We start from the raw sequence: 16,760 nt of genomic DNA on the forward strand, positions 1-16,760 counted from the left end.
CAAAATGTAAAGCCTCCTAACTCCTACATTCCAAGTGCTTGTCAGGGTGGGGGATCCCCTGTCCAAAACAGGATTATTTGGGGGGGGGAGGGGGGGGGGGGGGCATGGCCTGAAAAAAAGTTGAGAACCAGTGGATTAAACTAACTAGAAAAACGATCCACCCCATGGGGGGTTTGGCCCCAAACTACGTGAAAGGCCCCTGTACCCCCCAGACACTGCCGGTGCCGCATGTATAAGCTGGAGTTGAAAGATAACCCCCCCCCCCCACCCACCATCACCACCACCACCATCATATACTGGTTCACAGATGGAATCTCATGACTACGCCGGTGCATTTTTCTGCAGGGGGGGGGGGGGGGGGCAGAGATATGCGACCGCTCCTCCACTGACAGGCGAGCCGGGCAGACAGACTACAAATATTGATCGGCTCGGATGACACCTTCTCTCTCTCTCTCTCTCTCTCTCTCTGCCCCGGCCCTTTTCTTTTATCATCTCACCAATTTCCTGGAGGGTCAATAAAGCATACCCATAATGAGAAATGGCATCCTTCCTTCCTCACACACACCAGAGCCAGAGAGAAAAACAATATCAAAAACAAGGGAAATGTTTTCTCAGAGAGACGCCATCTGCCAAGGTAAAGTACTGCATGAGTGCCTGAGGCAGTGAGGTCTGGACTTGGTACAGACCCCAGTTAAGATGGAGAAAACACACAGATAGCATCACTGTTTCCAATTCCACGCAGAATTAACCCATTCAATCCGGGAAACGCACCTCTATAGCAGATATACAAGCTCATAGTGCGGCACATGAGCTTGTAGATCTGCTATTTTTGAAAAATCGTGAACATTTGAGCAAATCTTTGAATATGTATTTTTTATAAAATGTATAACTCAAATCTTTGCTTCTGGGGGTCCCTGGAACAACATATTTTACAAATGTTCGCTTTAGAAGATATATAGGCCTATTCAAAGATTTGCTAAAATGTTCACGACTTTTCAAAAATAGCAGATCTACAAGCTCATAGCGTGGCACTCGGTGCCGCGCTATGAGCTTGTAGATCTGCTATTTTTGAATAGCCAAAGACATCTAAAAATGACAGAGACGCGTTCCCGGATTGAATGGGTTAACCATAAATTCACGATCAATAATGAATATATTTCATCCTGTCCGTTTTCAATTAAGTTTCTCATAAATTTCACCATGCTCCGTCTGTCTTTCTATTATCTCCTCCAGGTGGAGATCAGGTTTCCCCCCTACGTGTGTGTGTGTGTGTGTGTGTGTGTGTGTGTGTGTGTGTGTGTGTGTGTGTGTGTGTGTGTGTGTGTGTGTGTGTGTGTGTGTGTGTGCGCGTGCGTGTGTACATTTGTCCAAAGGTAATCTAGCATACCATCATAATACCATTATCATAATTCTTGTGCACGCTGACATATTCTTGAATATTTTATTTTTTCCTAATTGGTTTATAACATCCATGTCATTTTGTTTTATGAATTAACAAATCACAGAGTGATCGTCCCTCCACGCCATGGCATTACAGAAAGACGTGGACCAGCACTAGCCAATCCGTTGCCTGTCCTTACGGCTTATGTACATATTATTATTATTTTTTACAATTTCCAATTTTTTTCCCTGCGATCTTGTAGCCCTATTTTTCCCCCAGTGCCAATTGTCTAAGTAATCTTGGGCGCTACATTCCCTCAGCCAACCTAAGGAAAACCCAGAGCTGAACTCACGCCTCCGTCAATACATGAGGGTTAGGGTTAACAGGCCTTCGCATCATTTTTTACATTTTAATGTTTAGCTGATAGGTTCTTGGTTTACCTATGATCCTAGACTACTGAGGCATCACACTGTCTCTATGCATTTGATGTATTACCTTCTGTTTACCTTGCTTACTGTAAATCGCTCTGGATTAAGAGCATCTGCTAAATGCCTAACTGTAAATAGCAAATGTACTACTAAATACAGTAGCCAATTACGATGCTCCTGTCCCTGATATACTATACAGGTGAAATAACAGACATGGTTTGGGTGATGTGATAGGGACATTCCTGGAAGATAAAAAAGATGATGTACACCTGGTAATGACAAGTTGTCATGCCTGTAGGTAGAAATGTAACTGCATAGTGCATACATCACTATAATTACTAGCCTAGGGCATGTCTGCTGGTGGACATTTGGGCTCTACTGAGTGTAGTGTACTTTTTTTCCGCTAGCGATATATGATAATGTGATATATGTATTTATTTGGTCAATATCGTATTGTTACTTTGTCGGCTGCTTATAATAATAGGTAATGTGTAATGAATTTCAGAGACGAAAGCTTATAAAAAAGGTACGTAGCACACTAACCTGCAATACAGTCAAACTGTAATTACCAACCATGTTACAGTACATCAGCCATATAAAACAGTGGTTCACTGTATTGTTAAGCCTTAAGCTTTGTAGTACTAGTTGACATATACACATAAGAACATACGGTTAGTTGTCATTTCCCCATTAACGCTCAACATGATTCACCATATTGGCTCAACAAGGTGACATAATATCTAATTCAAAATGAGGCACCGTTCACCTGCTAAAATATTAATTAGCATGTTGTTAATTACCTGTACAATAGACTAGAAGTGTAACCAGCAGCAGAAGAAATGAGCCATGCTTCTCCATGTAAGTATGCTTCACTTATGCTTATGTTGCACAAAAAGAAAGAAACTGTCTAGTCATCAATTACATTTTAAGTAAGAACAAAACATAACAGTGCATCACAGAAGTACAAGAATAATGCACATCTTTTTTGCATTTTTTATTTAGAGTAGCCAATTATTTGTATCCCTTTTTCTCCCCAATGTAGTTGTTATGCCAATTGATTCCTCCCCACACACATTTCTGTGTTCTCTCTGCTGCTGTATCCTACTGACTAACCTGCCAGTGAGGAGCCTCCACCAGGAGGACCAGCCTTCGTCCTACTCCTCCCGCCCAACACTCCCCGCTGACAGGTGTGCAGAAGCACGTGTGAAACCGGCTCCATTCAGCTGTGTGTATATCAACGTCAGACTGACGTTGAGATACGATTTGTTTCTCAAATCTGATTTTTAAGACTGACTGTAGGGCTCTCATGATTACACATTTAAGTTGACGATTAATTGTCACTCAAATAATTGCGATTAACAATTTATTTGTGTGTTTGGCATTGAACATTGGAGCATAATGAAGCCTTTTAGGGCTTCGTAATCAAAGATTGCACAAGACAGATATGACAACTAACTTAAATATACAAAGAAATTACTGACATAATTGTATACATGTAAAAATTGAAGAAATAGCGGATCTACAAGCTTACAACGCATCACAAAGTGACGCGTTGTAAGATTGTAGATCAGCTATTTCTGCTATTTTAATACTTGAAAATGTGTGAACATTTTTCAACATGGAAACAATTATGACGATTATGCAAAGATAATTGCAATTAGAAGATTATGTAATAATTGTGACAGGCCTAACTGACTGTCCACACTGCTATATTTTATACCTTATAATCCCATGGGGGAAGTTCAGCTTCACCCAGCCTATGGCTACTCAGATGGTTATGATAAGCGCTCGGTGGGGTGCGTGTAGAGGTTAAGTGTTTTGCTCAGGGACACTTCGACACATAGACCGGGGGCCGGGAGGTGAACGTGTGACCTTCTGATTGCCAGACAGCCTCTGCCCACTATAAGCTTTAGGGTGGCCCAGTATAGTCTGTATGTCGTACGCTCCATGAATTATAAATCAGGCTTCACTCTCCAAGTGTCCAGAGAGAGAGAGAGAGATGTCTTTAGAAATCTGATTTGAATCATATTTCAAACCACCTACACCTAGGAATGTGGTTCACATCTGAGTCGCAAAAATTGATTTCTATGTGTTATTATTTATTCATTTATTTTTGCAATTCAGACTTGATAGAAACCAACCTGATAGTAAAAAATCACACCCAGTGTGAAGTGGGCGGTGTGTGGTCATCACAACATGACTCACTTTAAAAAAAGAATAAATGACTTTTTTTAAAGTCCATACTGCTATTCATAGGGCTGCACATGTGTCATGTGTTTCGCTAGCCAATCACAGTCCTGAATTTGCAAAGTCAGCCAATCACATTACAGTTAGTGGTGATGACACTAGCTGTAATGTGATTGGCTGATATGAAAAAAGTATCGATTTGCATTAACAATGGAAGGGTTAGGGGGTACGCACATTTTTTGGTCGGTGTCCAAAACTCACTTATAGGGGGCGGCTACACCGCCCCAAAAATCACACCCAGTGTGAAGTGGGCGGTGTGTGGTCATCACAACATGACTCACTTTAAAAAAATACTTTTTTTAAAGTCCATACTGCTATTCATAGGGCTGCACATGTGTCATGTGTTTCGCTAGCCAAACACAGTCCTGAATTTGCAAAGTCAGCCAATCACATTACAGTTAGTGGCGATGACACTAGCTGTAATGTGATTGGCTGATATGAAAAAAGTATCGATTTGCATTAACAATGGAAGGGTTAGGGTTGTAGACTGCGTTGTAGACTATTGGCCAATCACGGTGCAGGATTGGTCAGTGTCCAAACCTCACTTATAGAAAAATCTGATTTTGGAGTAATGAACATAGTCTACTCCAGGGGTGGGCAACTTTGATGATGGAGAGGGCCACTCAGGGCCGCTTCTCCCTACACGCACACTACGCAGGTTGCGTGGGGCCCCGCCTACCCGCCAATCAAAGAGGCCCCCTCTACGCCCCCTCCCTTCAGCAGAAAATAACGTGCATTACTGCGTTCACATCAGCGCAGGCTGCGCAGCTCAATTGTCACCCTAAAACCGAAATAAAGTAACAAAAAAAGTAACTTTATCCGCGGGAAACCCGAAAAAAATCGCGCGCGCACAGCGCGCGTTCATGTGTCCCGTATCATGCTTAGAGCCCCTGCGGAGTCTAAAGCGGCACTGGGGCCACTATATTTCCACACTCACTCCAGTGGGCCACATTGCATATACTGTCGGGCAGACACCTCTTATCTCCGTATTTTAACTTCTTTCGTAAATGAATGCTGTACTTCGACATTCTATGTCACACAAAAGTAGCAAAAATAGCCAATCTACAAGCCCAAAACGTGTCGACTCGCACTGCGACGCGTTTTGAGCTTGTAGATCTGCTATTTTATTTTATTTCGCATGCATGGAAGTTATACTTATGTTAACTTTTACTAGTCTTTTAAGCTACTAATATAGACTGAAGTAATTAAAGAAGGTCATGTTTGCATGTTTGGAATTGTAACAGCTGAAATCAATAATATATCAGTATTCCGATATTAATGAGAATGAGAAAATGAGAGTGATTGGTTTCGGCTGGTCTGTTCACATGAACAGACCAGAAGCCTAATATAATTCCAGAGTAGAAATCTGCATCAAATATGCATGTAAAAACTAAAGGTAGATGGCTTTTGACTTCAAAATGTAAGTCTTTTACAACTTCACAGAAGCTTTGTTCCATTAGCCTACATTCGACAAAAGGTCACTCACCTTGCTTTCACACCCATATTAAATTAAACTAGAGCTGAAATATAGGGCAGACAAGTGTACTTTAAATAACAGAAATAAGTGCCAGACCAGTTTACTGAATAACCTATTATGAATAAGTGTGAAATACATTTGAAACAGCAGGTGGAGGGGACTTCTACTGTGACTCAAAGACGTTCTGAAACACGTTGACTGGGGTTGGGTCGATTTCCGGTTTACCCAGTCCGGTATGGTGTACCGTCAAGGTTTGATTGTATGTGGACCGAATGAACCAGCGAATGTCAAGTTATGGTAGTTATAATGTGCTGTTCCACTGAGCTTATAATGCATGATGACCAGCACTTATGATTATAAACATTGTTATAAGCAAGGGATAATGCATGGGGAGGTAGTCATTATTGGTTAATCGCCCTGAAGGGCTTTAGATTTCAATAATGACTACCTCCCAATGCATTATCCCGCTTATTACACGGCTACTTAATAAATACAAAAATAAATTTACCCAAAAGTAACAACAAAAGGAAGTATTTCCTTGCTTACGGCAATGACAGTATTCCATAAGTATTGGGCTGGGCGGACAAGTTCGCCTTGGAAAACAAATGACAAAATAAATAAAAACTCGCCCCAAAACACACTCGCCCCCCATTCTTTATACTGCCGATTCGCCTGTAATACTGCCGGATTTGCACCGGGGCGACTGTGTTTTGGGGCGAGCGTTTTGGTATTTCCCCTGTTGTTGAGCCACGATAAACAAGGTAGTGCAGTGGATCAAATAGAATGACTTTTCGGTCATTGCATCGTCTATTTCTCACTTCAAATGTTTTCAAAAACATTCTTGAGAGCAACATTTAGTTAAATGACATTGGTTGTTTGTTTACATGGCTGTCATGTTGGATAAAGCATAAAATCAAGCAGCGCAGGTTGATATGAGCAGGTGTTCTGAGTCTCTGATTACACAGTTTCCTCGTTGGTCTCACCGGTCATTATCATCGGTCATTATCCAGAAATAATGACCGATGACTGACCAATCAGAATCGAGCATTCAAACAAGCCGTGTAATAAGTTGTTATAACACATAAGTGTGGCTGTGCCTAACCCCCACTGACTCCTCTCTCACCAGGCTGGCACAGTGGCACACCTGCAGCAGATCTCCAATTGCTGCAGCCCCAATTACCAGCCCTGTTTAAAAGCCAGCCAGCTCAGCCCCAGCAACAGCCTAAATCCTCACTGCCAAGTAGTAGTAGGTAGGCTAGATAGACTCTTCATTCAGTTGTCTTGTTTGTTATTTTAGTTTAGCCTGGAGATGGCCGGTAGTCACTCTTTTCGCACACAGTTTTAGATTAGAGTTGAGTTTTTTCCATTAGGGAGTTGGGAGCAGCTTCAACGTCCCTACAGGGGGTGGCCTGGTCCCCCCTCCATTATAAATGTTACGAGCCGTAAAAACGAAAATGAAACTAGCTTTAGTTTCTGCAAAGCCTCGCTGTGCATTTGCAAGCTTGATGATGCATGTCCCCCCAGTTTCACAAGATCCAGCATTTGATTCTTAACTTTTGCTGTCAAGTCTGGGTATTAAAGCTTGTGTCAGTTATGTTTATATCACTAGTCAATCAATGCAATTTGAAATGTTTGAGTTCGTTCACCGCCCGACACGTGTTTTGAGTCCCTTTGGTTTACAGGGGAGGGTGGCCTGGACGGGTGATTATCCTGCAGCAGCACAAATTATTATTTAGTCAATTATTAAAAAGTGTTTTGCCTTGACACATTCTTGTTGCCAAATGGTGCAAAAAGCAATAGGCTAGCAGTAGACGTAATTTCCTCTTCTTGCATTGTCTTGAAAAAAAGATTGCAAGGTCAAAATGTCGTTCTGTGTTGCTGCTGTGGATAAGATTGGAGCATTTTAAAGTGAGTTGCGAGCACTTCTTTGCTGTTTTAATGGTTTGTCTGATCCATTGTCTGTAGCCTGTTGTACATTCAAGGTACAAACTCGTCTCTGTCAAAAAAGCAGACTGCTTTTGTCCTAGATCCATGAAAAACATTGAATCATTGAATGTATTAGAAGAAAAGTGGGGCCGTGGTCAAAGTCAGTATCACCGGTTCGATATGCAGTTTGAATGTGAAAGTCAAACTAGTTTGGACATTTTCTAATCAGCACAGCCCTAACATAGACCACAAATCAGTGCAACTCATTTAGAAAAGAAACGGTAGAAGATTGACTGGCTTGAATCCCATATCAGTGCCAGCTGAATGAAGTGGACGACACAGGAGAGGTCAACAGAAAAGAGGGAGAAACACGGTATGAGAGTTGCCCCATACAGTTGTTGCCAGGTTTAACCAACGACTATTATTAGAAAGGTTATTTATCTAATCCCATTCAAAATGCAAAAACTTAATCCTACCCCTTATCTCGGTAATGAGAATGCAACAGTCCATAAAGTTTTAATACTGTGGCCACAAATTGGGCTAAAGCTGCATGAAATATTGGGGAAACGCGATACGCTACATGATGCATGAAGATCACATCAGTCACTGAAGCATTAATGTCCACATAGCCTACAGCCATGTTCAGCGCTGTCAATATATATCAGGTACTATGCCTCAACAGAGGTCGTAGATCAGATAACATGGTTATGGATGCAGGTCTTATTTGTGTAAAGCAAGGTCAGAACCACCTGGATGCTGGATCAATCAGACAGATTAATGAAGCCCGGCCTGCTGACATGACGCTTACAGACACCCCATATATACATCTACAGTAGGTCCTATACATTCACCAGCCTTTATGGATTCCAGACTGAGAGTCTTCATGTCATGTGATAGAAGATAAGAACAGGTCACATTGTTGAAACAGATCTTCCCCAAGATACTGTATATCACATATTCTCAGTTCCTCTACAGCAGTGGTTCTCAAACTTTTTCGTGCCAAGGACCCCCAAAATGATATGTATTTGGCCGCAGACCCCCCATCTCAAAATATTGTGTTCCAGGGACCCCCCAGAAGCAAAGATTTGAGTCACAAATGTTCACTTTAAAAATATATAAAAGGTTTGCACACATTTTCACGATTTTGCAAAACTAGCAGATCTACAAGCTCATAGCGCGGCACTCGGTGCCCCGCTATGAGCTTGTATATCTGCTATTTTGGAATAGCCTATAGTGACTATATACTGAGTGACCTGGAATCCATATTTGGGCAGGCCTGACGCAGAACTCCATATATGGGCATAAAAAGGGACACAGGCAGACAGATAACGGGTACTCTGACAACAGGGTGTGGGGCGATGCATTTACAACTTGGATCGTTCCCGACTTGCATCGTTCCCGAGTAGAAGAGTGCCCCGTCCTACTATTAAAGTTTAATTCAGGTAATAGAATGCCCCAGATGCCACCAAGTTTGATCTGCAAGGTAAAATACATGTCCCTTCCTTGGTAAGCCCCCAAAATGTTATTCAAAAAACCTTGGTGACCTAGTTGTTCCTCCACTCTATATACTGAGGACATGGATGCTCCGCCTCATGATGTGCCTGGCAGCAGATGGATGTCTTAAAAGAGGCTGCTTGGGTAATAATGATCACACACATTTTCATTAAGGGGCATGCTTTCCACTTCTGTCCGTGTCCTCAGTCAAAGATGTGTTGACATTTAGACAAGGATTGCCTCTGAGAATACATTACAAAATCATCCTATTCTTTCCATATCACTCACAAGACACTCGTAATATATTACCTTCTCTCAATTTTGCCAACAATGCCAACAACCATCAAGCAGACACATGGGAGTGGGGGGACAACTTTTCCGCAAACATTTTATTGCATCACTGCCTGTGGGAGGACTTGTGTGTCCAGACTCCTGATATGTTTTGGTTACAGAATGTCACAATTTACTGACAGCAGGGTGATACCAGTGTAGACATACACACCTAAAAATACACTGTCTGTGTTTTAAAAGTGAAATGCAACTTTGTTTTGTGGTGGTGACCATATCAAGGATCCCTTGGTATCACCAATCAACCAATAATATTGGTTGAAAATACACAATTATGCCACTGTGTTAAAAGTAATTTAACTGATTAAGGTGCAATGCCTGCAACAAAAAGTAATATAGGCTGATATTATGGTAGAATAAATAATAATATTAATGCTCAACATACATCCAAACATTTCTGGAACTGAGACAAATAGCCTTACTCCACTACAAGACTGTGCTGCACTGTACCACGAATAACACGGGTTCGAATTATTCTCCATACTATCAGCCATACTAACCACCTGGACACAGATTCCAGCCATGAAAGATTTCAGCCCTTCTCAAACCCTGTAACCTGGTGGTGGCCCTTAGAATGGAGTTGTGTGGGCCCGGACCGGACCTGGCTTGGCGGTCCGGGCACCTAGGCTCTTAGCGCATCGCGGATTTGATTCCCGTTCCCGACGACCTTTCCTGCGTGTCTCTCCCCGTCTCTCTCTCTCCCCATTTCCTGTCCATCTTCACTTAATAACTATCAATAAAAGGCAGAAAAGCCAAAAACAAATCTAAAAATAAAATGGGGTTTTGTGGAGGCAGGGTTTCAATTTGACTTTGCCCATGATTGGACTGTCAGCTGTCACTCTCAAAGCAGTTGAAACTAGTCCGAATGACACTGCTAAGTGCTAAGTTATGAGCATGTGGCTTGACAAAAAATATGTTTTCAACTGAAGAAAAGTGTCAGCATTAATTAATGTTGACCCATAATGACATGTTTTTTTCACAGTTGTCAACTTGTCATTCTTTCGATGAAGTATAAATGTGTCTTTAGTCGGCTAGCAGCATAACATCGTGTAAGAGCTGGCATGCGGTGTTGAGTAACTATAGCAACACCACAGTAGCACCCACCACAGCCCTGCACGACCCCGCTCAGCCTGGCACTTGGTAATGGAAACGTGGCATTAGCCTAGGACAGTGGTTCTCAACCAGTGGTCCGGGGACCACCAGTGGTCCTTGAGGGGGTTCCAGGTGGTCCCCATCCAAATGATGGAGAGTTGGTAACCAAATGGACCCTCATAGATCTCTTCATTTTACACTCTCTTGAGAGTGTAAAATGAAACCAAATGGACCCTTACGGGTCCATTTGGTTTCATTTTACGCTCTCAACAGTTACATTATTATTAAACATCTGCATTACTTAATTAAAGATTTGTTATTTTGATCAACGGTTTTTATCACACTGTCAGAGCTGGTACAGTATGTGGACTTTGCGTCTGCTATACAATTACAATAACGGTGGTTCTCAAAACTTTAGAAGTTCAAGGACCACCAGTTCAGGTTCAAGGACCACCATAACTCTCGTTACTGATCTTGTTTATAGCAGTGGTTCTCAAAGTAGGGTCCAGGGACCCCCACGGTGGTCCTCGAGGCCGGGTGTTCCGTGGTGGGATCCCGACAAAAAGGAGGAATAGTTTAATGCAACTATTATTTTACCGGCTAGACGTTATCCGGATTAAATGTATTGTGTAAATGATTGAAAGCATAGGTTTCACTTTCCAGTGTTTTCTTACTACCTACAGCAGGCCTATCCACAAGTTTCCAAGGTTGTGTGGGCATCACTTCATGTCGATTTCATTGGATTTCATTGGATCAAATCAACAGGAAGTGATGCCCACACACCCTAGGAAACTTGTGGATAGACAGTTGTAGAATTCTGCACTAAATATAATGACAGATCTGTTCCGGAGGTCCCTGGCCCTAAATATCTTCAAATGGGGTCCATGGCCTAATAAGTGTATACAACTACAAATAAGATAAAGATAACGGTACTTCATATTGTTATTGACAGTGAAACAACGACAATAATAATAAAAAATAATAATGAATTGCATTTTTATAGTGCTTTTCCAAGTGCTCAAAGCGCTTTATCCATTTATTATTCATGCATTCATACATACAGGGTGGGGGACATTGGGAGGTGAAGCGGCTAACAGTTGACGGCAGCGTCCTCACTTTTCCCACATTCACACACCAATGGTGACAAGATAGCGCCGACCGACTCATTGGAGGCAATGTACTGTAGCATTCTGTGTCTTGCACAAGGACACTTCGACACTAACTCTGGGGGAACCCGGGATCGAACTCTACGCCACTCTAACCCTGAGCCACTGCCGCCCTTTAGACTATGAACAAGTAGGCCTCCTACATAGCCAGTACTGCACACATCTATGGTGTAACAATAAAGAAGGATTTAATAATGCTGTGTAAAACAACAAAATACACCAAAATAAAAAGGAGGTTAAACATTATTTACCTTGTATATGATGACTTCATCCAGCATGCATACAGCTAGATGTCCATTTTCTCCAGAATTACCTAACAGATAAAATAGAAATTCAAGAATCCAATGGATCAAAAGAATTCAAAGCCAAGCAAGCATCATAGCCACACATATCACTAATGATGAAGAAGAGAGTGTCTAGAATAGATCATTGGTTCCCCAGGGGTCCTTGAGGGAGTTCCAGGGGGTCCCCAGCTAAATGATGGATAGTTCGGAACCAAATGGACCCTTATGGGTCTGTAACTCAGAGAGTGTACAAATGGAACCAAATGGACCCTAACAGGTCCATTTGGTTCCATTTGTACACTCTCAGAGTTAAATTAACATTGATTTTACAATATAAATTGGGGTCCCAGAGATAGAAATGCCATTAAATGGGGGTCCGTTTTTTTTCCTATCCTCGTCTCCTCCTTACTTCCTAGGCAGCGAGTGGTAGAACTTAGACGTGTGGGAGGGAATAAGGAGCAGTGGGCTAGTATAAAAAGTTCCAGTGGGTAGTAGGAGACCTACTCTCTTCCCAGCCGCAAGCAACTCTAAATTCTATTTTTGATATCTGGAATCTAGAGTTGCAATACCTACCCTTGACAGCCCATACATCCAAACAGAAAAGTCCTATCTGATCGTATTAAACAATGTTAAACTCACCACCAACATTGCATCTGTACGGAAAGCTTGAATTATCCTCTTTCTATTTGCAAAGTATTTGTTTCATAAAAATCCACCTAGTGCTGGAGTTCGCTCGTTTGTGCAACTCTAGATTCAAGAAATTAAAAATAGAATGAGTTGCTTCTGCAGCTACTCTCTTCCATATAAACCAGCGGTTCTCAAACTTTTTGATGTCAAGGACCCCCAAAATGATATGTATTTGGCCGCAGACCGCCCATCTCAAAATGTTTTGTTCCATGCAGGGACCCCCAGAAGCAAAGATTTGAGTTACAAATGTTCGCTTTAAAAATATATATATTCTAAGATTTGCACAAGTTTTCACAATTTTTCAAAAATAGCAGATCTACAAGCTCATAGTATGAGCTTGTAGATCTGCTATTTTTTAATAGCCAAACTATAAAATATGGTTAAAGTGGTTAAAATGATTTGTGACACTATATTAACACATTTTGCTGGGGACCCCCTGGTACCCCTCCAAGGACCCCTGGGGGTCCCCGGACCCCACTTTTGAGAACCAATGCTATAAACAAGACACAAACAGTAACTTGTTTAACACATAGAAAGAGGGTGTTTACGTTTCCTCCCATTAGTCAGCAGTTTACACCACATGACAACATAATCGGAACCTCTCCCTCCGCTGTATGGCTCCGAGATTAGGTTCCACTGAGTTGGCTGCCGGTAGGTGACGACACCGGCGAAAATTAGCCATTATGCGTGATTCTTACCTTTTTCCAAACATCATATCCAAAAAGTAAAAGGTCAGCCTCCCTGCCCTCAGATGTTTAAAATCTTAGCGGCCAAGACTATTTTACCGACGGGTTGAAACAAGCGTTTAAATCACTTTTTTAGTCAGCCTGTGGCCAGTCAACCCCCGTCCGCATGCGCTGTACTGCTCCCGTAAGATTGCATTGGGAAAACATGGCACAGGCTGACTAAAAAGAGCGATTTAAACGCTTGTTTCAACCCGTCGGTAAAAAATGCCTGGGCCGCTAAAATGTAAAACATCTGCGAGCAGGGAGAGTGACCTTCACTTTATAGATACGATGTGCGGGAAAAGGAAAGAATCATTCATAATGGCCCGTTTCTGCCCGTGTCTTCACCAGCCGGCACCCGGCGCTGTGGGACCTCATCTCGGCGGGAGAGGTTCCAAATGGAGCCAAGTCAGTGGTTCTCAACCAGTGGTCCGACCGGGGACCACCAGTGGTCCTCGAAGGGGTACCAGGGGATCCCCAGCAAAATTAGTTAACATAGTGTCGCAATCATTTTAACCTTTTAAACCATATTATATTTTATACTAGTTTGGCTTTTTGGCTATTCAAAAATAGCTCGGTGCCGCGCTATGAGCTTGTTTATCTGCTACTTCTGAAAGAATCCCAGGCACAAAATAGTTTTGAGATGGGGAGGGGGGTGCGGGGTGGAGAGGGGGGTGCGGGGTGGAGGGGGGGGGTCCGCAGCCAAATACATATAATTGTGGGGGTCCTTGGCTTGACATGAAAAAGGTTGAAAAAGTGACCAAACCATCCATCAGGAGGACAGCACAGAAGTAAAAGTTGTTTATTTCCTGGCTGTCGTTGTACACAAGACTTCACATTAAATGTGACATGGCGTTTTTGTCCAATAGTAGAGATAAATAGTAGCTATTACTATTATACAATATATTATTATTATGGAGTAGTAGTAGTAGTAGTATCTTAACAGTTAGCATGTGTGGCTACCTATTACAGCCCCATGTAAAACAAACACAAAACAAAACAAGCGCTCCTAAAGTCCTGCCATAGTGATGGTCAGTTAACATCAACCTGTCTGTCCTGATACTTTACCATGCCGATAAATAACATTATTATGTGGACTTTAACGTTAACTATCGCAGCACATGGGAGTGTGTTGTAAGAATGGCACGAAATAGGAAGAAAGCAGCGTTAAAGCACAACAGTAACGTTAGACTGCGACATTACTTCCACTTACTTAAACGTGTGTCGGTAACGTTGTTTACTCTCTTATCTCCGTGTGTAAATAAACATGCTTGACAGCTTGTTTAGTTTGGTGGGAACTGTTAGGTTACAATGTAGCGACCAGTGTTGCCATGTATTGTGAGAGAAACAAGCAACCATGATCTATGAAACCCAGCCCAAAAGAAGCGCGGCAGCGCCTATAAGTGGTTCTCAAACCTTTTCATGTCAAGGACCCCCAAATTGACTCGTATTATCCTGCGGACCCCCATTTGAAAAGATATGCCAGGGACCCCATAAGAGAAGATTTTCACGGCTCTCTAGCAGTGATCTCAACCATTTTAATTTCAAGGACCCACGCATTATAGGCTACAGACCCTATTTAATGGCATTTCTATCACTTAACCGCAATTTATATTGTAAAATCCATGTCAATTTAATTCTGAGAGTGTACAAATGGAACCAAATGGACCCGTTAGGGTCCATTTGTACACTCTCAGAGTTACAGACCCATAATGGTCCATTTGGTGCCTATTGCCTAATCTATCATTTAGCTGGGACCCCCTGGAACTCCCTCAAGGACCCCTGGGGGTCTCCGGACCCCACTTTGAGAACCAATGATCTACAGGCTACAAGTGAGCTTGTAGAAATCTGCTAAATCTTGAAATAAAATGTGGAATATCTGGAAGATTTTTGAAACATTAATCTGGTACGGTGCGGGGCTCCCTGGCATAAAATATGTTCAGGCGGGCGGGGGTCTGCGGACAAATACATAATATATCAGGGGGTCCTTGACATAATGAACATGTTTAAGAACCACTGGTTTAAACAGGAAACAAGCACAAAGAAACGCAACCCGCAACTACCAATATTTACAAGCAACTTCACAGAAAAAGAGGCCCAAAGTAGCTTATAATAAGCGGACATGGCAACACTGCATGGTTGCCTATTTGGATTTAATCCGTGTGATCCGATGTAGAGCCCGCCTACTGTATCCGGTTGTTTACACACAGCACACATACATGCAAGCAGCAAGTTTCATTTCCGTATCCGCTGTAGACCCAGACCGGATAAGCAAACCTACATGAGCAAATTAATCCCGGTTGTTGTAACGAGAGCTGTCAATGGCGGAGGAATCTACGGCGAGCCGGAGGTTAACATGTGCTGTTTGTTGTTATTTCTAGGCAAGGCAGGTTTATTTGTATAACTATCAGATTTATATCTTACAAGGCAATTCAAGGTGCTTTACCTAAAGGCATTCAAAGACACACACAGCAGGCAATTGAAACCATAAAATAGTCTAAAATACGAGAGATTGATTGATTGATTGAATTAGACAGAAATGTAAACAGCACAAGGTACAGTCAGACATTTGGTCTAGATGGATAACACAAAAAAAGTCCTGGGAACTTGTTTAGTGGAGGTGGAGAATAAACAATTTATAAAAAGGCTTAATTATAATTTCCTTTAAAATATTACAATACAAAAATGTACGACTACCCCTAACTATATAATATTATGTTTCAATACCACCACTATGAATGAATTACAATTAAGTATAATTATTTAGAATTTGTTATGTAAACCAAAACATCATTTCATATTAGAGTCCCCAGAGTTCCATGGCCCAAATTGAAAACTCTTGCTCTGGAAGATATGGCCCCCTATGGGCCAAGTATGCAAATAGTTGTTCAACCCTGTATTCCTTTATTTCTCTGGACATTGTGTGAAAGTGTGCATACTGACAAATAGGGGAAATAGGGAAATAATCACAGGGAATAAATAAGTCATGGTGACTCTGAGTCGGCTGAAATAATTGACCACGCCTTGTTAAATAAATCTACTGCAGCTTTCACTTCTAACTTCTTAAAGGTGTTAAATTCTCTTGAATAAAAATAAAATGATAACCAGAACACTTTTCAACTGATGGTCCTGTTAATCAGATATGTTAATCCTCATGTTATATTCTCTTTGGGAGTTTGTAACGCTGCAGGTGCACAAGGTCTACTCTAACAGGCTCTATCTACTATAACTCTCTTGGTTTGTTAACTTTTGGCCTGAGATGTGTGAAGCATATTTCACCGTTGTATTTTCTTCAACATTAACCGAACCGCACCGTCTATATTTTCATCATTCCTTCTCTTTTTAATGTCACTCAAGGCTTTTTCCAAGACGGAGATGTGTCCTGATTTAATCATACAAAATCCCAAAGGAACAACACATCCATCTATTTGAAGCTGTAATACCTCTGCTGTATTTTTAAGCAAGATGTTTCATTTTATGTGTCATCTCTTTCCTTTCTTCGCCA

The 16,760-nt window shown here is 41.8% G+C and overlaps 1 protein-coding gene across 2 annotated transcripts in view; it reads right to left on the reverse strand.

The window, feature by feature from the left end:
• LOC311065358 (ecto-NOX disulfide-thiol exchanger 2-like) overlaps positions 1 to 14,603 on the reverse strand; it is a 237,206-nt gene extending 222,603 nt beyond the window's left edge. For both annotated transcript variants that reach the window (XM_084085669.1, XM_084085668.1), the window contains exons 1-2: positions 14,469 to 14,603; positions 11,811 to 11,872 (exon numbers count right to left, since the gene is read on the reverse strand). The gene's annotated coding sequence lies outside the window, so the exon portion shown is untranslated. The remainder of the gene's footprint in view (positions 1 to 11,810; positions 11,873 to 14,468) is intronic.
• Between the last annotated feature and the right edge of the window lie 2,157 nt (positions 14,604 to 16,760).

Source organism: Gymnoscopelus microlampas, assembly GCF_963454915.1.
Source record: "Gymnoscopelus microlampas genome assembly, chromosome: 18".
Lineage (NCBI taxonomy): Eukaryota > Metazoa > Chordata > Actinopteri > Myctophiformes > Myctophidae > Gymnoscopelus > Gymnoscopelus microlampas.